Source organism: Dromiciops gliroides, chromosome 2 (genome assembly GCF_019393635.1).
Source record: "Dromiciops gliroides isolate mDroGli1 chromosome 2, mDroGli1.pri, whole genome shotgun sequence".
In the NCBI taxonomy this organism is placed as follows: domain Eukaryota; kingdom Metazoa; phylum Chordata; class Mammalia; order Microbiotheria; family Microbiotheriidae; genus Dromiciops; species Dromiciops gliroides.
The window spans coordinates 549,055,733-549,080,540 of NC_057862.1; the positions used below are offsets into that span (position 1 = coordinate 549,055,733).

General features: G+C 40.0%; 1 protein-coding gene and 1 non-coding gene across 2 annotated transcripts in view; both read left to right on the forward strand.

Moving 5' to 3' along the window:
• The window catches only part of ACOXL (acyl-CoA oxidase like), a 536,612-nt gene that overhangs the window by 329,503 nt on the left and 182,301 nt on the right, over nucleotides 1–24,808 (forward strand).
• LOC122745006 lies at nucleotides 11,088–11,195 on the forward strand. Its single transcript, XR_006355319.1, has one exon. It is a non-coding gene; the product is annotated as a U6 spliceosomal RNA (small nuclear RNA).

Consider the following 24,808-nt stretch of genomic DNA (forward strand, 5'->3'; position numbering starts at 1 on the left):
CTCAAATAGTTTACACTTGAACTAAGGGGAAAGCATGTCCATATTTTGATGTGTACAAAATAAATACAAATTAGATACAAGGTCATTGTAGAAGGCAAGAAGCCAGCAGTTGGAGGTACCAGAAAAAGCCCCCTAGAAGGTGATTCGTGAACTGAGTTGTAAAGGAAACCAACGATTCCCAAAGGTAGAGATAAAGATAGAATGTGTTTCAGGTATGAACAACAATATGGAGGAACCCTGGATTTTTTGCAAGGAAGTCACGTATTTTCTTAACCATGGACACAAATAGTAAAACTATTGGTAGAAGGGAAGTCCATTCTTTTTGGACGTTAATGATAAGGTACTTTTTAAAAAATAATAAAAAGCAGAAGCAGGTAGGTGGCACAGTGGATAAAGCACCGGCCCTGGATTCAGGAGGACCTGAGTTCAAATCCGAGCTCAGACACTTGACACTTACTAGCTATGTGACCCTGGGCAAGTCACTTAACCCTCATTGCCCCACAAAATAATAATAATAATAATGAGGAGGAGGAGGAGAAGGAGGAGGAGAAGAAGGAGAAGGAAGAGAAGGAGGAGAGGAAGAAGAGGTAGTAGAGGAAGAAGAGGAGGAAGAAGAAGAAGAAGCAGAAGAAGCAGCAGCAGCAGCAGAACCACTGGCTGAGGATGGTATATGTACATTTGGTTAAATGTGTGTATATAGACATTTTGTGTATGTGCGTACAAAGATACGGATAGCAGATGAAGAATTGTGTATGAGGAAGAGCAAGACCAATATGGTCGGACCATATTGGTACCATAGAATGTATCAAGTGGAGTGGGAAGTAAGACTGTGAAAATTGTGAGTAGAAATTTAAATGTGAACAAGATGAGTTTGTTGACATTAGAGTGTAACAGGGAGTCAGTGGAATTTCTTGTGCAGGGTGGTAACATAATCAGACCTGTACTTTAGGGACATCATCTTGGCTTCAGTGTGGAAGATAGATTGGAGTGGCAAGAGACTGATGGTGGGGAGCCCAAAGAAGAGGTTATTGCAGTAGTCTGGACTACTGGGGGGGGTAATAATTCAACTTAGAATGGTGACTTTGTGAGTGAAAAGAGGAGGACATATGTGAAACATGTTGTGGAGGTAGAAATGACAGGATATGGCCATTTATTGTATGTGAGAGTGAGATGCCAAGGAAAACACAGGTTTGGAAATTGGTTACCTGGAGAAATGGTGGTACCTTCAGCAAAAATAGGGAAGCTCAGAAGAGGGCTGTGTTTGGGCAGAAAAGAGGAAAGAGACCAGTGTGTAGAATGATAATATAAAATACCAGTGAAAGGGTGACTTTTCCTAGGGCCATTCCTATCTGAAATTCATAGGAAAAGGGAAGGAAAAGAAGACATGGAAGAAGAGGTCAAATCTACATGAAAACATGATGAAGTTTGTTATCTCTGTGTGTTCTTGGCATAGTCTGAAGATGTTTTCAGCAAGCCTACAAAAAATGAATTTATATCCCCGATTTTTTATTCAGTTATAAAAAGCAATGACTTTATCCATCTGTACTGTAGTCCACAAAACATTAGAAATAACAGGGTAGCAACCCAAGGTCTATTTCTATCAGAACCCTACTGAAAAAGATGAGATGAATAAAAACATGTGAAAAGTGACAGCTGATATTGATATAGCACTTTAAAGTTTGCAAAGCACCACACATCTGTTATCTTATTTGATTCTCCAGTTAAACTTATAAAGTAGAAGCATTATTATATCCATTTTTTTGGTTATTGTTCAATTGTTTTCAGTTGTGTGACCCCATTTGGGGTTTTCTTGGCAAAGATACTGGAGTGGTTTGTCATTTCCTTCTCCAGTTCATTTAACAGATGTGGAAACTGAGGCCAACAGAGTTAAGTGACTTGCCTAGGGTCACACAGCTAGCAAGTATCTGAGACCACATGTGAACTCAAGTCTTCCTGATCCCAAGCCCAGTGCTCTATGCACTATACCACCTAGCGGTTCCAGTTCACAGAAAAGAAAACTAAGACTCAGAGGGTTAAGTGATTTACCCATGTTAAGCAGCCAGTAAGTGTCTAGGTGAGGGTTGGACCTAGGTTTTACTGACTCTGAGATTAACAACCTTTCTGCACTACACACATTAATATAGAGCTTTAGTTTATTGGCTGCTTTCCAGAAACCACCCCTGTGATATGCACAGAGCATGTCTCATTATCCTAGTTTTATAGATGAGGAAATTGAGGCTGGGACAAGTGAAATGACTTCTTATTGCTGCAGTTCCCTCCAACTTACAGCTTTGTATGTTGCTTTGATACTACTTGGTGACACAGTAAGGATGGGGGCAGGATTTGATTCCAGGTTTCCTCACTCAAAGTCCAACAATATGTTCTATGACCACTGTTGACCAGTTGGCTTGTTCTTCCTTTATTGGTGTAGACAAAATGAAAACCTCTCCTAATTCAGTTTGGACTCTCCCATTATTGACCTTGCCATTCTTCCTCCCAAGAAAACTTTCCACTTGAAAATGGAGAGTGGCTCATGACATTCAAATCTGTTTTCTGATCATCCTAAGTTCTTGCCTTTCCATTCTCTCCTAAAACCTGACAAAAATATAAGCCTTGCTTAGATTTGCCTTTGTAATATTTTAATGACAGAAGAGTTCTTTTTTTAAAAATGGTAGATGGTTTTCCCTCACCTTTTAACTTACCTCAATGCCTTTAGTTTTTATACCCCAATCATTTCCTGTAAATCAAGCCTTACCCATCAAGTATGGCATTCAACATTCCACATACACCATCTGTAACATTTCTAGTTAGAGGAGGGAGGCATGTTACTTTGTTCGATCTACACCACCAAGATTTGTCTTTAAAATTAATCTGTTTAGGGGCAGCTAGGTGGCATAGTGGATAGAGCACCAGCCCTGGAGTCAGGAGTACCTGAGTTCAAATCCGGCCTCAAACACTTAACACTTACTAGCTGTGTGACCCTGGGCAAGTCACTTAACCCCAATTGTCTCACTAAAAGAAAACAAACAAACAAACAAAAATTAATCTGTTTAGTTGCCTTTTACCTTACTCTACTGTCATTGTATATGCTTCCTTCAATTGAGTTCATATAAGTCTCTAAATTCCTCATCTTTTTTTGTTTCTTTATGGTACAGCAGTCTTCCATTGCATTTATCTATCACAATTTGTTCAGCCATTTTCCAATTGTTGGGTACCTTGTTTCCACTTTTTTTTTCCACTAAAAGTAATGCTGCTCTGAATATTTTTATATAAATGGGGCCTTTTTACAAATTCTTTGGGCCTTGGGGTATATATCCAATGGAACATCTTTTCTAGTGTAATTCCATCCCCTACCCCCAGAATGGATGAATTCATAGCTCCACCGATGTTTTATTAGTGTATTCATTTTCCTCAAAACCTTCTAATGTTGACCATGTCCCTCTTTTTCATTTTTGCCCCTTTGATGGGTGCTAGGTAAAATTGTAGAGTTCTTCTGATTTACATTTCCCTTATTATTTGTGATTTGGAGGATTTTTTGGCAGATAGTTCTGATGAGCTCCCATTTGATAGTAACTCCCCTATGGGTGGTTTTTTGAACTCCTCTAGAAAACTTTTGTTTGAAAGATCAATCTCTCTCCATAAGTTAGTATATTTATAGCTCAGCGAGGAAAATTTCCATAATTCTATCACAGCCTGTCAGTTGAAAACCTGGGAGACCCTTGGGTCTGTCATTTCTTAGAGAGTTAAATGTAACTCTTACTTTCTTTACATGACATGACAAATGTGGAAGGAGTAAAGTTTAGTCGCTTAAAGGATATTCTCAGCAATGAAGCTGATAAATGCCAGGCTCATTGGTAGCACACATACAAGAGAACCTGTGCCTAGCATTTTCTTAGGCACCTGGAATTTAATCACATTCTTCTTCTTTTGCTCCTGGCCATCCTGCCTTTTTAGGGGGTGCATAAAGTAGAGTATAAATGAGATTTCATAAGAAAGTCAGAGGAATAAAAAACCCAAACCCACCACCTTGGGAGCCAGATCAGTTAATGAATAACAATGGATGACACATCCATTTTTCATTTTCTTGCATGGATTTCCAAGCTTTTTATAAATATTAATTAATCACCATTGTTATTTAATCAGATTATCCATGAGTGACTTCTTCTAATGCCTCGGGGTGATGTGGTAATGTCCTGGGTGTAAGGCAGCTAGTCAACAAGCATTTATTAAATGCTCAGGACCATGTCCAGGGCACATGGGCTCTGGCAAGACTCACCAGACTAGAATAGCTTTAAGGATGGGCCTATGACTTGAGTATGTTTTTTTTATTAAAGATCAGTTTACTCAGTGTAAAGTTCACCACCAGGTTGACTATAGGGCTTACTGTTTCTATAGATAGAGGAAACACTGGCATGAATGAAATCCTTGGAGTAGTACCAAATATTTTGGAATCTTTCACTGCCCAAATGGGAGAAAACATAGCATAAAAAGAGTGATAGGACTTAGAGTTAGGTGAAACCTGGGTTAGAGTCCTGCCTAATTTACTGCATGCTTACTAGCTGAGTAAATATCGAGTAAATTAGCCACTAGATAAGTTAGTTACAAATTTATCAGAGCTTCAATTTCCTAATCTGTAAAATATGAAGAGAAGGGGAGGGAATAAATATTTATATTTTTATATCTACTATGTGCCAGGTACTGTGCTAAGGGATTTATAAATATTATCTCATATGGTCCTCATAACAATCCTGCAAGGTAGGTGCTATTGAGGAAACTGAGGTAAACACAGGTTAAGTGACCTGTACAGGGTTACACAGTTAAGTGTCTGGGGCCAGATTTGAAATCACATCTTCCAGACTCTAGGCCCAGCACTCTAACCACTGAGACACTAGCTGCCTCAGTAGATATAATGATGCCTGCAGTAGCTACATCATGGTGTTGTTTTGAGGATCAAATGAAGTAATGAACACTTGAGGAGGAAAAAGCAGAAAAAGAGAGGCAGTGTGGTACAAAAGGAAGTATGCTGACCTTGGAATCAGGTGAGTCCTGGGTTCAAATACCACCTTAGACATTTACCAGATGTGCATGTGCTTTACCACTCTGAGCCTCAGTTTCTGCATCTGTAAAATGGAGACAATGTACTAACTACCTCCCCAAGAGATTGTGAGGATAAAATGTGATAAACTATGGAAACCTTAAAGTGCTCCATAAGTATCAACTATGATAATAAATGAGTAGATATTGGTGTTAGCAAGGGAAGCAGTGGCCATTTTGGGAGAAGTAAAGCCAGCATCAAGATGATACCAGGTGGGGCGGCTAGGTGGCGCAGTGGATAAAGCACTGGCCCTGGATTCAGGAGTACCTGAGTTCAAATCCGGCCTCAGACACTTGACACTTACCAGCTGTGTGACCCTGGGCAAGTCACTTAACCCCCATTGCCCCATTAAAAAAAAAAAAAAGATGATACCAGGTATTCAGAGTGGAATGGATCCCAGGAAATGTGGGGAAAGAAAACTCATCCAACTTGCCCTCATTGGGAAGTGGATCTGTGGGAGGGGCTTGTTGGCTATGGGAGCTTGGGAGTGGGGTGAAAAATAGGGAATATTGGGCAGATCCCAAGAGAAGGGCCAGCTAACCTTACCCCTTACATACACACACACACACACACACACACACACACACACACACACACACACACACACCCCTACCTCTGTGTTACTAGCCTCCTAACTAGTATCTTCTCTGACAATTTCTTGGAAGATGATGTCTAAGCTCATGTTTTGATCATGGTTTTCAGGCAGTCCAATAATTTTCAAATGATCTCTCCTGGATCTATTTTCCAGGCCAGCTGTTTTTCCAAGGAGATATTTCACATTGCCCTCTACTTTTTTTATTTTATTAATTTGGATTTGCTTTATTGTGTCTTGATTTATCATAAAATCATTAGCTTCTATTTGCTCAATCCTAATTTTTAAGCAATTATTTTCTTCAGAGAACTTTTGTACTTCCTTTTCCATTTGGCCAATTTGGTTTTTCAAGCTGTTGACTTTTTTTCATGTCTTTCATGTATCACTCTCATTTCTCTTTCCATTTTTTCCTCTACCTCTCTTACTTTATCTTCAAAGTGCTTTGCGAGCACCTCTATGGCCTGAGACCAATTCATATTTTTCTTTTTTCTTTCTTTCTTTCTTTCTTTTTTTTTTTTTTGCAGGGCAATGGGGGTTAAGTGACTTGCCCAGGGTCACACAGCTAGTAAGTGTCAAGTGTCTGAGGCCAGTTTTGAACTCAGGTCTTCCTGAATCCAGGGCTGGTGCTTTATCCACTGTGCCACCTAGCTGCCCCCCCAATTCATATGTTTCTTGGAAGCTTTGGATATAGGAGCTTTGACTTTGTTAAATTATTCTGAGGGTATATTTTAATCTTCCTTGTCACCAAAGAAACTTTCTATGATCCAGTTTTTTCTGTCTGCTCATTTTCCTAATCTATTTCTTGACTTTTAATTCATTCTTAAAGTGGGGCACTGCTTCCAGGATAAACTGTCCCAAGTTTCAGGGGGTCCCAGGTGGTATGATCTAAGGAGAGGCACATTCTACACTCCTCTGGCCTGTACTCTGGTCTGTAAGTAACCACAGGCCTGCTTGCTGTTTAACCCAGAAGCAGAAATCTGGTTCTCTCTGGTTGCAAGCTTGGTGTGCCTGTGCCCCTCCCCCACTGGGCCACTGCCACTCAAGTCTGATTCCTGATTCAGAACATAGCCACTGACACTGATGATTCTGAGGCTCTGCAAGCGTGGCCTTCCTGGGACTGGATCTACATGGTGCGGCTGCACTCCCCTTTTACCCCAGTTTAGCAGACCTTCCCTGCCTCCCTTTTAAGCTGTCTTTGGATGGAAAATGATCTCACTCTGTTCTTTTGTGGGTTCTTCTGCTTCAGGAATTGTCTTATAGCATTATTTGGAGGTATGTGGATGGATCCTGTGGGGAGCCCCGAAAGTTACAGCCTTTCCTCCACCATCTTGACTCCACCCTCCCCCCAACTAGTGTATCACTAATAACATATCCCCTCTCCAATCTATCCTTTGCTGAGTTGTTGAAATTATTTTCTGGAGGCACAGGTCTGACCGTATCATTCCCCTTTTCAAAAGCCTTCAGCAGTGCCTCTGGCCTAAGTTTTGGAATAAAAGATTATTTCTTGGAGACTAAAGACTGGCAGGATACATAAAATAGAATCCATAGCAAATCCTGTCTAACATTACTGCCTTTCATATCCCATGTTCTAGACAAAATGGGCTATCCAGTTCTTTCCTAGTTCATCTCTGCTCTCTCCCATCTGGGCTGTTCCACTTCTAGTGCCTGAATCATATTCTCACCATCTCTTTACCTTTCAAAATCCTATAGGGATCAGGGCCATGTGATCTCAGATCTACTTTCCTCTCTGGATGTTCCATGATTATGCCTTTCCTTTCTCCTCACTCAGTACATAATAAAGTATAAGGTCAGGCTGTACATTGACTCAGTTTTGGTTCCATGTGATGATTGGCTCGTGTCTTGGTATGTACAAACATATTTATTTGAGGCCTAGAATCCCATGTACAGCCTGGAACTTCCCCATTGTCTCCCAAGTTGCATCTGCTTCCACTGGAGAACTAGAAAGAGCCAGGATGAGTAGTGAATGACAAATGAATAATCAAGAAATTTTTTAAAAATCATTGTCTATGCTTTTTGGAAGAAGCTCTGGTGGTGACCCCTCATCACTGAGTGGCCCTGTGAACTCTCATGTCTGTCCGTGCCTTAACATTAGGTCAACACCCACAGGGCCTAACTAGGAAGATTCTTTTTATACCTGGCTATTCTTTTCCCTATTCTTCCCCCAACCCTGATACAACCCTGTATGATTTGGCAAGAAGATAGGACTGGCAGGAACAGACTATTACATATCAGGATGAAGGGAGATGGATCTACACTAGGATATCATAGAGGAAGCCTTTTAATTTTCTAACCATTAGGACCCAGAACTGATTCCACAGAGAGCAAGAGACCACAATGCCTCATTTATCTAGCATGCATTTATCTGACAACCTCAGCTACCAGGCATAGAGTTAAGAACTAGGAAGTAAGCAAAAATGACATTTGAGAAACCAAGACATCACTTGCAAAGTCCATTTATTAAAATGGGGGGGGGGACTGTACTCAGAAATGAACCATTTGATCAGAGCCCTTCAGAAATCTTTGTTTATTCTTACGGTAGTTGCGATTCTAAGCAAGTTGGTTATCTCAATCCACAATAAATTAGAAGCAAAAAAAAATTCTGAAAGGCTATTGGAAGGTGTTATGTCAACCGCAATTTGGCATAACAGCAAAGAAGGAGATAGAATGTATAAAAGCAGTCATAAGAAAAGTCAAAAAGCTTGGGAATCTGGAGGCCACTCAGCATAGGGCTAAACAACCTTCCATACCTCACTAGACACTGAGTCTGTTACAGTATTATAGCTTAAGAAGGAAGGATATCGTGTAATGTAATTTAGAAATACTTCCATTAGAGGCAAAGTCAAAAGTTTTGAGGGTTAAAAGGATATACTTTAGTTATCTGGAAAATTCACTTATATAAGATGCCTTAGACTCCATATATGAGGAACAAATAAGGCATTATTGTGTTCTGGAACAGAATAGGTTCTTGTGTTTGTGTATTTTAAATAAATCACTCACTTATGAATAAACATACTGTAGAAATATAACACTCCTAAGACACGTAGGCAAATGGGTCAGCTTACTATGATCATATCTTATAAGACCATTTCATAGGTCCAGAGAATCATGGGTCAAGAACTTAAGAGACCTTGGAAGTTATCTAGTCCAGGGCTTTTCAAACTTTTTCTACTTGCGATCCCTTTTCACCTGGGAAATTTTTACACGATCCTGAGTATATAGGTACATAAGATAGGTATGCATAATCTCTTACTTTCACCAATTTTTTTCGACCCCCATATTCAGTTACACAACTCCATATGGGGTCATGACCCACAATTTAAGAAACTTTCATCTAGTCCAACCCCTTAATTTTATAGGTACAGAAAATAAGGTTCACAGAAGTTATGATCTGCCCCAAATCACACAGGTAATCAATCGACAAGCATTTATTTATTAAGTGCTTACTATGTGTAAAATATTGTACTAGGAGCTCGGGAAAGAAAGACAAGAGTGAATGAAAATAATTCCCATCCTCAAGGAGCTTACAGTCTAGTCAAACTGATCTCCCTAAAGTGCAGGTCTCACTATGTCACCTCAAACCTCACCTTATTCAGTAAACTCCAGGGGCTCCCTATAACTTCTAAGCTCAAACATAAGTTTGACTTTCCTAACCAAGCCTCTTCCTACTTTTCCAGTCTTTTCAATCCAGTTGACACAGACCTCCTTGCTGTTCCTCAAATATGACACTCCACATCTCAGCTTTGTGTAGTTTTACTGGCTGTGCCCTGTGGTTGGAACTCTTTCCGTCTCTGCCCTTGAGGCGATCTCCAATTTATCTTGTCTATATCTTTTTTTGTACATGTGTTAGACTGCATAGACTCTCCTCCCTAGTGTATCATTTGTGTCCCCAATGCTTAGTTCTTGGTACCTAATAGGTGCCTAATAAATGCTTGTTATTGTTGTTCTCGTCAGGAAGATAGCTTGTACATATATTTTCATATATTATTCCAAAAAGAATATATAATACAAAAGGCACTTGTAAGTACTAATAGACATAAAATATATAGTGGTAGCAAGATGTACAATTAGGATTTGAGGCCACGTTCTCTGACTCTGAATCCAGTGCTTTCCTTCATACCATGCTGTGCATCTTTTATGCAAAAACTTGCCCCAGGATAATGTTAATGACTCTGGGTCAATGGTGCTGGCAGAAACAGACACAGACACAGAAAGGCAGAATCATAGAATCTCTGTATTGGAAGATGACTTCAGAGGCCATATATGAATGGGAATCTGTTCTGAGCTATTCTGACGAGTCTTCATACCATAGCCATGTGAGACCTCCAGTGACATGGAACTCATTACCTTCTGAGGCAGCCCTTTTCACTTTATATCAGTCTCAAAGGAGGAAAGTAAGACTCTTGTCCTCCTTGCTAAAGTGAGAAAGCAGTGGTTGGATACAATGGGTTTGTCACTGTCAAGCAAGAGGAAGGGAGAGCCTTTAAGCTGATTCTAAGGTAATGCCCAAGAAATCTAAAAGTCAACATTAACTATGTTGGGGCATTTGGAAGGGTCACCCCATTGGATAATTTCCAGGTCTAGCTAAAGGGTTCCCCTTCCCTGTCCCTGACCACCTCAGATACTTACAAGATGAGAAGGGAAAAATCTAAGAAATGATCTGAAGATCTGGTATTATCTCTGATTACTCAAAAAGCAGCTTGATTTAGTGGGTAGACTATTGAACTTGAAGTCAGGAAGACTTGGGTTCAAGTTTCATCTCAAATAATTCCTAGCTTTATGATCCTCAGCAAGTGTTCTGGGCTGGATCTGACTCAGGATAATCTTTTGGTAGTTTATGTTTAATCCTAGAACAAATAAGACATTCATTGGTCACTTGGCAGTTAACAAAAAGAGACTATCCAACAAGGACATGCATTGAAGAGTACTTGAGTTGATTCAGCTCAGTGAAGCTCCCTTGACTCAACTGCCAGTTATGATCCACCAGCCACGAATCAGAACAAATGCTTGGAGCAAATTGTGGTTGTTTTGTACCTAGGTGGTTGGGATGTGATATCAAGAGCCTGAGCTACTAGTTCTATGAGCTGATCATGTCTCCGTATCTTTTAAGAGAAAACTAACCTAACTCACATAGGCTTCCACAACAGCAAGTCACTGAATCTCTTTTAGCCTCAGTTTCCTCATCTGTCGAATGGGATAATAGCACCTATCTTACAGGGTTGTTTTAAAAGCCAAACAAGATAACACAGCTATAAAGTACTTTACAAACCTTAAAACACCACATATAAATGTCAGCGATTGTTATTATTATTCTACTATTTCTAGAGTGGTAGCAAACACTTCACATTCTCAAAATGCTCTTTGGGATCTTCCTGTGTTAAAGTGGCTAAGTTTGGGAGTACATAGACTAAAATTGAAACGATAAAGAGATGATGAGCATGACCCTTGCTCACTGATAACATACAGATTTGTGAGAACTTCCTTATTTAATTGAGAGGCCTCATGGTCCAGTAGAAAGAATATTGGCTTTGAAGTCAGAGGCCCTAAATTCATCTTATTTCTTTGTCACTTCCTATCTATGTGACCTGGGGTAAGTTATTGAACTTCTCAGGGCTTCAGTGTCCTTATCTGCAAATGAGGGAGGGTTGTCTTAGAGACCCTCTAGGTCCTTTATAGTTCCCAATTCATGATTCTTCGATCCTAAGAGAGGCAATTGGCTTAATAGAATACTAAACTAGGGATCAAGAGAACGGATTCTACTCCTGATTGTCACTAGCTTCTGGCCTTGGGTAGAAGGTTGGACCAGATTGTGTCTAAGGTCCTTGCCAGTTCTGAAGTACTGTAAGGATGTATCTACTGCACCCTCAGCATTCCTGTATCCTTTATCACTAGCTTGGCTGAACTGCCGATTAGCTTCTAGAGATTCAGAATAAAGCAACAGTTAATTAAAATGATCACTGGCTTCCCTAATGACATTGGTGAAAAGAAGGAATGGTCTTTATTTCTTCTTATGTTTTTATGTACCCCAAACTATTTCTACATCATCATTAACAGAAAAGTCCTATGTATGATCCTGCATGTCATGAATTGGGGTGTAAAGCCTGCAGTCAATAGAGATCTGCTTCAGTACCTCCTCTGAACAGCTGTCCAAGGGCATTGACTTTTTTTGGGGGGGGGCAGGGCAATGAGGGTGAAGTGACTTGCCCAGAGTCACACAACTAGTAAGTGTCAAGTGTCTGAGGCCAAATTTGAACTCAGCTTCTCCTGAATCCAGGGCTGGTGCTTTTTCCATAGTACCATCTAGCTGCCCCAAGGGCATTGACTTTTAAGACTAAAACAACCCAGTTCTATCTACTCAGCTATGCTCTTCCTGCTTAGTCCCTCTACATTTAAAGGGTTCTCATTGGTCTTTGAGTAGGTTCCCTCACTGGCCTTATCTTCTCTGTGTCCTAATCTAAATACTTTAGAAGTTTTGAATGTGGTCTCCTGATTTCCTTTTCATTATTCTCCGAAGACCTGGTAGGGACTTGGCCACATGTTCTTTGGCAATAACTAGTTTGGACATAGGTATTCAGAAGAATCCTGCTACCTAGCCAGGCAGATTCAACTCTCTATCCAAATGTCACAAAGGCTCTCATATCCAACAATAGCTTCTGTTCTAAAAGTATTCAGATTTGTATCTTATTTTGCCAGTTCGGTTATGATGTTGTTTGACATCTCCTCACCTTCTCATTTAAAATTGCTTTATACTTAACCCCATCTGAACGAATCAGAGATGGGAAAATAAGCTGCCCCCTTTGCTGTCGATGTATGGTGCCCGGCAGCATCTTCTTTTTAATAAATTCATTTTCTGAAGCCTTCCTGAGCTGTTCCTATTCAACACGCCCTACCCTTTTAGGCAAAGGAGAGGGCAGCAAAAGCAAACCGTGTGACAAAGAAAAGTGGGACTGCTGAAAAGGGCCCAAGGAATCACCCATTGTATTGGCTGGTTTCTGTAGGAGCCTTCCGCCAAAATCGTTCAGGGAATAAACAAGGTGTTTATAAATTGCACATGCCATGGAAAGAATCCAGACATGTGAAAAGGCAGTGAAGAGAGCTGGCGTTTGGCAGGTCTCTCTTTGCCAAGTTTGTATCTCCTGAGCCTTGTTTATTGTCATTGTTTCACCCTCTCTGGATAGGATCCACGCCTCCACAAGAGGATTTACTCCATCTCTCCTTCTGAAGACAAAGAAGAAAAAGCTGCTGTCTCACTCAAGTTCTCTCCTGAATCTGCTCAATTTAAAACCATTCTCAGGCTCTCCAAGGAAAGGGCCATTCTCGAACACAGTCCAGTACATCTTGAAAATACCTTAGCCTTTTCTGAGAGGCTAGTTATTGTGGTTTTATGGCTTTTCTGATGGGAAATTGCCTAGGACTTGTCCAACAGAGCCAATTTGGAATGAAGAGGATCCCAGGTCATGTCTGTGCACAGGCATTGAACCAGTGGTTTTTGCATTTACTTGTGAAATCATTGAAAATGCAATGCTTCTGCACAATTAATCAGAATCATCATATAACTAGAAAAAGTGCATTTCCTGAGCCTGGACTCTGTGTTAGGTATTCTGTGGGAAACATAGAGGTATAAAATGTGGTCCTTGCCTACAAAGAACTTGCAATCTAATTGGGGATGAAAAAGAAGAGCAATTAAGGAAGGATACAGAATTATTCATGACAGTATTGTATGCTGATGTCATAAAATACTGTATTTTGTTCTGTGGATGACTAGAGAAGAGCAATGGTGGTGGTAGTGGTGGTGGTGGTGGTGGTAGCAGCAGCAGCAACATTTGGATAATTCTTTAGGGTTTGCAAAGCACTTTCTCATTATCAGTATCCAAATACTATCTCATTTTATCTTTATAGCAACCCTGGGAAGTAGGTGCTATTATTATCCCTGTTTTACAGATGAAATAACTGGGGCAAAGGATTAAGTGACTTGTCCAGGACATGTCATATAACTAGTAAATGTTTGAGGTTGGATTTCAAGTCAGAACTTTTTAACCCTGCGTCAGCTAGGTGGTGGAGTGGATAGAGTGCTAGGCCTGAAGTCAGGAAGACTCATATCTGGTCTTGGATACTTCCTAGCTGTGTGACCCTGAGCAAGTCACTTAACCCTGTTTTCCTCAGTTTCCCCATCTGTCAAATGAACTAGAGAAGGAAATAACAATCTACTCCAGTATCTTTGCCAAAAAAAAAAAAACACCTCAAATGGGATCACAAAGAGTCAGACATAAGTGAAAGAACAGAATAGCAACAACAACAACAAAATTTCTTGACCCTAGATCCAGCATTCTATCTACTTAGGTACCTATATTATAGAATATTTGATTGTATAGAACAGGACTTCTTAATCTTTTTCTACTTATTAACTTTTTTGCCTGAGAAATTTTCATGTGACTCCAGCTATATAGATATATAAAATGGGCATACATACATAACTTTTTACTGTTGCCAAATTTTTGTGACCCCCACATTCCGTTACATGACCCCATGTGGGGTCGTTAACCCATAATTTTAAAAGCTTTGGTATAGAGTAAGATGTTCATGTTGCAGGTATATACTATTAGGGCCAGAAGAATTAAAGGAGAGAACAAGGGATCACAGCATGATGTAAATGTTGAGTTATATAGCTAAGTGAGCACCTACTACATTATATACAGGGCACAGTGAAGATTTCTGCAGGTAGAATTTAGCAATTCAATTTGACAAACATTAATAAGGCAGCTAGATGAAGCACTACATAGAGCCCTGGGACTAAAGTCAGGAAGACTTGAATTCAAGTCCCACTTCAGATATCCACTAGCTATGTGATGCTGGGTGAGTGTCTTAAACTCTGTCTACCTCAGTCTCCTTGTCTGTAAAATGGAGGTAATAATAGCACCTACCTCCCCGTGTTGTTGCGATGATAACATAAGCTAATATTTATAAAGTACTTGGCAGATTTTAAAAGTGCTATATAAAGGCTATTAATATTGTTATTAATAATAGCAATAATAACATCAACAATCATAATAAAGGACCTCCTGTGGTCAAGGAGCTGTGCTAGACTCTGAGGATACTAAGGAAAGAACAAAATAGCCCCTGCCCTCAAGGAACTTATATTCATGTTTAAGTGGGGAGGTTATGCCATATATACAAGTAAGAAAATACCGTGTATAAAGTTAATATAAATTGACATCAAGAGGGGAAGAGTACAAAGAACTAAAGAAGATCGGGAAAGACTTGTATGGGAGGTACCACACCCTAGGTGATGTGAAGGATGCTCAGGATTCTGAGACATAAAAGTAAGGAGAAGTGTACTCTGGCATGGGTGACCTGGTCCTTGGTCTCCAAGTACTTAGAATTTAGTAGAACAATAGATAAAATTCATATAGTGTTTACTGTGCTAAGCACTTTACAATTACTATCTTATTTTTTTCTCACAACCCTGGGAGGTAGGTGCTGTTATTATTATCACCCTCATTTTACAGATGAAGAAACTGAGGCAAACAGAGGTTAAGTGACTTGCAAGGGTCGTACAAGTAGTAAATGTCTGAGGCTAGCTTTGAATTCAGGTCTTCCTGACTCCAGATCCAATGCTCCATTCCCTGTGCCACTTGAGATGAGACAGGAATATGAAATACTTTAATACACACAAAATTTTGGTAAGTACTTAAGGGAGGCACAGACAAAATGCTGAGTGTTATCTGGAGGAAGGAAAGAGACTGGGGGTAGGGTGGTGTTGAGTTTGAGGTCTTAGAGGAGCCCTTCTGTGTTCTGGTTTCTATACTTCAGTACCAAGGGAAATCCAGAATCATCTGCAGTGATTTGTGTCATCTGTTGCTCCATCCAGGGTATTTTTGTTACATAGACATAGGTTCAAGGCTTTTCATTTTGGGAAAAACAAAAAAGAGCCAGAAAATCATATGGAAGAGTGGAAATACCTGTGAATTTGGAGGCAAAGAATTTGGGTTCAAGTCCCACCTTTGTCACACCCTGTATGATCTTGGGCAAGTCAATCCACTTTCTCTAAGCCTCAGTTTTCTTATCTGTAAAATGAGGAGTTTGGATAATAAAATTTCTTTCAGCTCTGTACCTAGGGTCCCATGACCCAGGTTTGAATTCTGGATTTCTTACCTATAGGAATCTTCTTGGAATCATAGAGCTAGAAGGTACCTTGGAGATCCTTGAAGTCATGTGACCAACTACAGATGCAGTCCTCCTTACGCTGCATCTTACTGCTCAGTGAATTCAAGCAAGTGACCTTACCCATCTAGGATTCAGAGATGGGCTTAGATTAGATGATATTAAACGTCTCTTTTGGACCTTTAATTATTGCCCATTTCTTTTCACTTATAATGTGCTACATTTAGCCACAAATTCAAATTTGGGGATAATTTACTATTTGGGGCAAAGTTTTTGAATAATATTTTACTTGCTAGGAGTTACGATTAAAGAAATAGATATACTTTTTTTCATCTATAACCACCTATTATTGCTCTATAACTATTTAACAGGTGTGCTGGTAAATATTTAACAACCATCTCTCCCAGAAAAAAAAAGTATACCTCATACACTTGAATTTAATCTGTGTTCTCAACACCCAACAGAACAATAAATCAAGCATTGCTTTGTGACATTTCCAGATATTCAAGTTGTAAATTCTCAGTGAAAATTTAACAATTGGCTGGCCACAACACACCTCTGTCTATAACTTAGTAATCTTAGAGAGCTGCCTGAGGTGGTATTTGAACCTAGGATTTCTTGACTCTAGGTCCAGAACTTCAGCTGTTGTTTCACACTGCCTATCTAAGCAGAGATGAAGGAAAAATATCAATCATGAACTTGTGCCAATGAAGAAGAATTAATAATGAAGTGATATTTCAAAAAGCAAAATCTCCAAGTTGTGCTCTAACAATAAAATCCATTCTCTTTTTCTGTTCCTTAGTGTTACATGATCTGAGTCTCTGCTCTATGGGGGAGTAGACCCATGTGCCAGGCCTGAAAGGACCAAATGCTTTTTTGAATAACATTCCCCATCTGGAAAATGGAGACAATCATCTTTATATCACCAACCTCCTGTGAATGTGATGTGGGAAGATGATTTTTAAATCTCAAAGTGCTACACACATGGCAGATATTATAATAATTATTATTGTCATTGTGTTTGGTTGCTAAAGTTTGGGTATTCAGTTTTCTTTTTTTTTATTTTTATTTTTTATTTTTTAGTAAGGCCATTGGGGTTAAGTGACTTGCCCAGGGTCACACAGCTAGTAAGTGTTAAGTATCTGAGGCCGGATTTGAACTCAGGTCCTCCTGACTCCAGGGCCAGTGCTCTATCCACTGCGCCACTTAGCTGCCCCCAGTTTTCTTTTTTAATGCTTTGTTGTTTTTGTTCAGTCATTTTTCAGTCATGCACAGGTCTTTGTGACCCCATTTTGGGGTTTTCTTGGCAAAGATACTAGAGTGGTTTGCTATTTCCTTCTCCAGTTCATTTGACAGATGAGGAACTGAGGAAAACAGAGTTAAGTCCAGGGTCATCCAGCTAGTAAGTGTCTGAGGCCAGATTTGAGGTCAGGAAGATGAGTCTTCTTGACTTCAGGCTGGCACTCTATCCATTGTACCACCTAACTGCCCCATTTTTAATATTTAGGGGAGAGTGTTATGTCACATCACCAGTAAATAGAAATGCCAAGCTTCTGGTATTTTGAAACATGATGGAAACTTCTCATGGAAGCATCTTTTTTTGGAAGGCCTTACTGTGGCATTTCCAGAAGCAGAAAAGAAAACTGTGAGCCTAACCTCACCCCTACACACACACACACACACACACACACACACACACACACACACACATACACACACGTGCTCTATGCCTGTACACCTCTGTGAGCTTTGGAGAAGAGAAAGAACTGATGATCCACATAAATGATGGGAGCAACACAGGAGGAGAGAACTTTTTCTTAGTCCCTTTCATCTTGTCCAGCAATCCTTGTAAATAATACCTTGTGGTGTCAGTGCTTGGGAGCCCCGCCTTGAAAAATGAAAAGCAACAGCAGAGAAATAGTCCTGGTGGTAGAAAAACTAATTTTTTCATTGACTCCTTTCTCTCCAGTCATTGACTGGGGTCTAAAGGTGCCAAGAGATCCAAAATCAAACCACAGTCATCCTGCTGAATTTTATGTAACCCCTACGAAAAGAGCATAGTCATTGCACTTGGGGTCCTTGCTCAGGTTAATATCAGGGACATAAGGGAGAGATTAAAAACAGAGATATTGGGGTACAAATGGAAAATGACCACACTTTATCCCATTCCTTGTTGGCAGTAGAATTTCCTTTTCCTGTCTTTTTAGGAAAAATTACATATATACATTTTTTCAAAGCAAATTCATAGCCTTTCTATAATTTATGATCTTAGAGAATTGCTTGAGGCATTCAGAGGTTAAGTGACTGGCCCCTGCTTATGAAGTCAGTAATGTGTCAAAAGTGCCCACTGAATGGCTCTCTTTTTAAAACCAGGGCAGGCCTTCTATCCATCACACCTCACTGCCTCCTTTTGTGGCAGAGTTAAATGCTCATTCGTTCTTGCCCTTGCCTTCCAAATTGTCACTGAAAACGAATGAAATCTTTCTCCAATTTGTGTTAAAAAAAAAACAACCAAAAAGGCTAGTGCTACAAAGCACCTGTTTTAAATTTGTTCTGATACATTTATTAAATGTAATCAAACACTTAAAATGTGGAGATGTTAAAAAAAACAACAGGAAAATATTAAATTGTCAGTGGACAAATTTTGAGACATAATATATGTTTTATAGGGATTCCATTGAAATAGGACATGACCTCAATGACATTCACAATTAGTTGCTAAGAGGCTAGATATATTCCAGAAGAAAAAGAAGTAAAATAACATAGCCTACTGTATGCTCTTTATTATGCTGCAGTCAGATTCTAGGTTGCATTATTGGCTAGAGAACTGCCAAACTTGTAGTTTCTTCTCTTCATTCCATGTTTTCTTTTTTATTAGAACCTATGGAAGTTTTGGGGCAGCTAGGTGGTGCAGTGGATAAAGCACAGGCCCTGGATTCAGGAGGACCTGAGTTCAAATCCAGCCTCAAACATTTACTAGCTATGTGACCCTGGGCAAGTCACTTAATCCTCATTGCCCCGAAAAAAAAAACAAAACCAGAAAAAAGAACATAAGGAAGTTAATGTAAACTGTTGTTCTTTCTTGGATAGAGCATGTTTCTCCCTCTATCACACGCAGATACATACATGCACCTCTTTTTCTCATGGGCTTCATCAGGTTCTTTCAACCAGGACACAATTTGAGAAGAACAAATTGTGGGAATGCTCATAATTGAAGCATATGTCTCTATTTGCAACTAAAACCTTAGGTACCATTTAATGCCCTGGAAAGATGACTTAAAAAAAAGTTTCCACAGGCTGAGAGTTTACTTGCATTGCATAGACATGTAGTGTTAACTCCAGAGATGAGTTGGCTCACCTCTTCACTTACAAGTGCAGCCTCAGCACTCAGCACTTCATTGTCACAAGCCCAATGTCTGATAACACCACACTAGACCTTGAAAAAGTAAAATCTCCACCTTAATTCACGACACATTGTAGGCTGTTATCTTACTGTAAACTGATGAGAATCCCTGTTGATTTCCATAGGATGAGATTCTGGCTCAATACCTACAAGCTATTGAACAGTGGAAATATGAGATCCTACCCCCACCCCCACCCCCGCTGGGGAAGAACTCTTGTACCCTGGCATAGTAATGAACTCAATGATCTAACTGGTCTTTTCTATTTGAAACAACTATGACTAATGCGGAATACTTCATCCTGGAAATTAACACCAACCTCAGCTAAAAGTACTGCAAGTAAAGTTTTTCAGGAGAATTGGATGCATTAGACCTTAAAGCAGTTGGCGGAGTGTGTGTGTTTTTTCTGAATCTTCAGCTGCAGCAGCAGCAGAGAGATGTGTGTGATTTGGCAACCAGGCTGCTGACTTTACATCTTCTGATTGACGAACAGGGTTTTTTCTTCCTCTGGTTTCTTCTGATACAGTTACAGAACTTATATGCACTAGACAGAAACTAAGTGAAAATGTTAGTGTGCTGTGCTGGGGCCAGGGTGGGAAGGTGGTGAACGTCCCTTTGAAAAAGGGGGAAGAATATAATTGCTTCTCCCCTATGAAGTGGTCTATAATCTGATGAGAGCTAGCAAGAGTCCTAGATTTGGAATCTGGGCAGGTCATATGACCTCTGAGGCTTGGTTTCCTCATTTGTAAGGTGGGGATAATAATAGCTTCCCTATAGGGTTGTTATGAGGCTCAAATGAACTGATGTAAACCAGATGTTATGATTAGTATACTGCGGGCTGCCAGGTGGCACAATAAATAGAGTACTGGACTTGGAACTAGGAAGACCTGAGTTCAAATTCTGCATCAGATATTTATTAGCTTTGTGACCCTGGTCAAATTTCTTTTCTCTCTTTCTTTCTTTTTCTTTTTTTTTTTTTCCTTCGGTGAGGCAATTGGGGTTAAGTGACTTGCCAAGGGTCACACAGCTAGTAAGTGTTAAGTGTCTGAGGCTGGATTTGAACTCAGGTCCGCCTGACTCCAGGGCCGGTGCTCTATCCACTGTGCCGCCTAGCTGCCCTGGTCAAATTTCTTAACCTCTCTCACCCTCAGTTTGGTGATCTATAAAATGGAGAAAATTTATATTAATGGCATTATATTAATAACAGTCCTAACCTTCCAGGGTTATAGTTTAGACTAAATGAGATAATGTGCAAAGTGCTTTGCAAACTTTAAATGGCTCTATAAGTGCTAGCTATTATTATTAGTTGGGCAGCTAGGTAGCACAGTGGATAGAGTACTGGGTCTGTAGTCAGAAAGACCTGATTTCAAATCCAACCTCAAACACTTACTAACTGTGTGACCATGGGCAAGTCATTTAACTTTATTTGCCTCCATTTCCTCATATGTAAAATGAGCTGGAGAAGGAAATGGCAAACCATTCCAGTATCTTTGCCAAGAAAACCCCAAATAGGAGTCATAAAGAATTGGACATGACTGAACAACAACATTATTATTAGTGTTACTTTTCTGGATCATGGCAAAACATTTGATAAATTCTCTGGCTATTGTGAAAAAGATGGAGATGCAAACTTAGATGACAGAATAATTAAAGGGATTCAGAACTATTGATTGGCCAGACCCAGTGTGTTGTCCTAAGGGGTTCGTTATCAGCAATCACTAAAGTGGAGGTCCCAGGAATTTGTGCCTGGCCCTGTATTATTTAATATATTTTCCAATGACTTGGATGCAGACATGACTTGCCTGCTGGAAAAATGTCAATGACATGAAGCTAAGAGAGAGAATTAACCTACTGGATAACAGAGACTATATTTGTTCCTATAGGGCAAAATTAGCAGTAAAAAGCAGAAGTTACAAAAAGGTCTGATAGAAGGAATAACTCCAGCGGCAGCTAGGTGGCACAGTGGATAAAGCACTGGCCCTGGATTCAGGAGGACCTGAGTTCAAATGCAGCCCCAGACACTTGACACTAGCTGTGTGACCCTGGGCAAGTCATATAACTCTCATTGCCCCACAAAAAAAAAAAAAGTATTTAAAAAAACAAACAAACAAAAAGTTTACTCTACCACCCTGCCTCCAAGAGAAATCTCTGGACAGAAAGTGATGGAGCATTCCATAGTGGAAGTTGCATATCCTTCCTGTAAAAAGCCTTTTCAGGGGCAGCTAGGTGGCACAGTGGATAAAGCACCAGCCCTGAATTCAGGAGGACCTGAGTTCAAATCTAACCATAGACACTTGACACTTACTAGCTGTGTGACCCTGGGCAAGTCACTTAACCCTCATTCAAAAAAGAAAAGAAAAGCCTTTTCTACTCTCTGTGACCTAACTACTCTTTCACATATAACATCTATGCCTAATATCAACTTGCTCATCTTGAAACCTACTAACCCTTAGGAAAAAATAAGACCACTATAAACAAGTCTATAGGGAAGTTCAGCCTGGACTCTGAGTGTTGTTTTATCTGTACAGTGTTCCACCTGTTTCTCAAGAGCATCTAAACCTCTATGCTTGTGAAATTAGCAGAAATATGCATAATGCACATTCAGTTGAGCAGATCTTTGAGGGGTGCTGCCTATGAACTCTAGCAAATGGATGGGCAGTTCATTAGGAGCCAATTACTCAATTTCAGCATATGATGGTATTTCTGTAGTTGATACTATTTGTTCCCTGAAATGATTTTACCTAAGAATAAATGTAATTTCTTCATTTTCCCAATACTCAGTTCTCTAGGTAGTAGAAAACAGTATCTAGCTCTGAAACGGAAGCCCTGTGTTCAAGTCTCAGAGCCATCTGTTAGCTGGGTGACATTGGATGAGTCACTTGACCCCACCAAAATGAAGCTACTAAAACTTGCATTATCTACCTTCTGAGGTTAATATAAGGATCACATAACACACTGTACATCCAGTGTTTTCTAAATCTCAGGCATTACAGACATAGCCCCTCTGGCCTTACTTTAACTTTGTAGACTATCCTATAAGCACATCTGGCCTCTTTCTACATAGCATTTAGTTAGCTCATTTTCCATTTCTTAGCTTGTTCTTCCCATGTTTAGCACAGTATCTAGCATATGGTAGGTGCTTAAAAAAATGTCTATTGATTCCATTTCTGACTGTTGGCTGTAGCCCTGTGATGCTGGGCTCTAGTAGGAAAGCTTTTGTCTTATCTTACCAGGAACCCAACCACCACATAACTTCCTGGCCAATTCTTTCCAAACCATGTCTGCCACCTGCATTCTAGCCACCTTCTTTGTCCTTCTCCCATCCTTCTCATCGCTCTTCCATCAGAAATTGGACTCTGCCTCCAGGATTCCAGGCTCTTATATGTGAACTTTCACCATATTTTAGCTGGAGACAGGGCATCACTGCCACTTTTCTCAGGATACTTCATTTACATTTACCTTTGCTCTGGGGAATTCCTAAGGGAACTCTCTAGAAGCAAAGCTAGGCACTACCTTATATGTGACAATGGGGAGAAGGGATATAAGGAGCAGAAGCTAGGTGGCGCAGTGGATAGAAGACCAGGAAGACTTGAGTTCAAATTCGACCTCCGATACTTACTAGCTATGTGACCTTGGGCAAGTCACTTAACCCTGATTGCCTCCAGCCCCTTCCTATCCCCGAAACAGGGCATCATGCCACTTTTCTCAGAATATCTCATTTTTAGGCAGCTTCCTTATATCCACCTTTGCTCTCTGGACTTTGTAAGGGAGCTCTTTAGAAACAAAGCTATGTACTACCTTTATGTGACAGTGGAGAGAAGGGATATAAGGAACAGCATGGACAGTGGAGAACAGCCTAATTTGAAGGTAATTGTTCAGTTTTTAAAATAATTCAGAGAAGCATTCTTAAAAGCAAAAAAATCCCTGTATTATTTGTCATGGAAAATATTGAAACCCAAAATTGAGGCCTCAGAACATAAAAAACTGAAGACAAAGTCAGCCATATAAGAATCCCCTCTTCAACGCTCCCAGCAAGTGGTCATCTAATGACCTTGGTGATTGAAGTATCTGGTGAGGGGGAAACACCACCTCCCAAGGCAGCTCATTACACTTCTAGAAAGTTTTAACTGTTGGGAAGTATTTCATTCCATCAAACAGAAATGTACCCTTGTGTGATTTTGCCCAGTTGTTTCTTGCTTTGCCTTCTGAGGCCAAGAAGAACACGTCTAAGCCCTCTTCCCCTCTGGAAGTCATTCAGATATTTGAAGACAGATCAAAAGTTCCCCATAAGTGTTTTTTTTCTCTCCATGCTTAATACCCTCCAGCAAATAAATATAGAAAAAACTGATGAATTACTGGACCAGCCTGATCCTTATGGGTGAAGGAAATACACTTAGGTGGATGAATCTTTAAAAACAACCAAGCAAACAAAAGACTAAAATGATTATTCCTCTTCCTGTACCTGATAGCATAGAGTATTCGAGCCAGAAGGGATCTTAGAGCTCATCTAGGTCAACCTCCTGATTCTGCAGGTTGGGAGACTGAAGTTCAGAGAGGGAGAGCAGTTCCCTCCCAAATCCCATAGCTGGGATTGTATCCCGGGTCCTCTGCTTCCTAACCCAAGACTCCTTCCATGACACCACGTGCTCTGAGTCTGCTTAGTTTTAAAACTGGAAATTTCAGGCTTGCCAAGGATTTAGTTCTCAAAAATGGGGCAAGCACATTTGACATGCTTTACGAAAATTGGGTCAAAAATAAATCTCTTAACTAGTTATGAGAGATTGAAAGTGGCATGCCAACCATGCTTCATAAGAGTTTTTAGTTTTTTGAGGAGGAGGGTTATTCTTTCACTTTCAATTACTTCTAATGTTTTTAGCATTTTATGAATTCCATTTCTTCTAACATGTCAAAGGTGTTTGTCTACACTAAGAACTAGCTTTATTGTAGGGAGAAAATCTGTTGTAAGGGAGTCATGTGGCTTCTGTCAGATTTTGGAGCCGGGACAGCTAACTCGAGCTTACTCAGACAGTCTAGGAAAGGAACAAAATCTCAGATTTCTGATGAAATGTTCTATAATAGAAAATTCATGTTCTTATTACTGTTTCCAGAGGAAGGTTGTTATTATTGTTGTTGTTGTTGTTGTTTGTCTTGGAATCAATCAGTCATCAGCCAATCATTAAGCTGTCCTTTTAGATCAATGGTCATTTTAAAGGCTATTGAGCTCAGCTCTAAGAAGAGACTTGACAAATTTGAAGGATATAAAAATAATTTAATAATTAAATTAAAGGGCATACAAGGGGGCAGCTAGGTGGTGCAGTGGATAAAGCACCAGCCCTGGATTCAGGAGGACCTGAGTTCGAATCCAGCCTGAGACCCTTGACACTTACTAGATGTGTGACCTTGGGCAAGTCACTTAACCCTCATTGCCCTGTCCTAAAATAAATAAATAAAATAAAGAGCAGTCTCTGACAAATGTTGTATGCTTTGAAAGAGCACCAAATCATAGACTTGGAAGACCTTCATTGGAGTCTGGCCTCTACC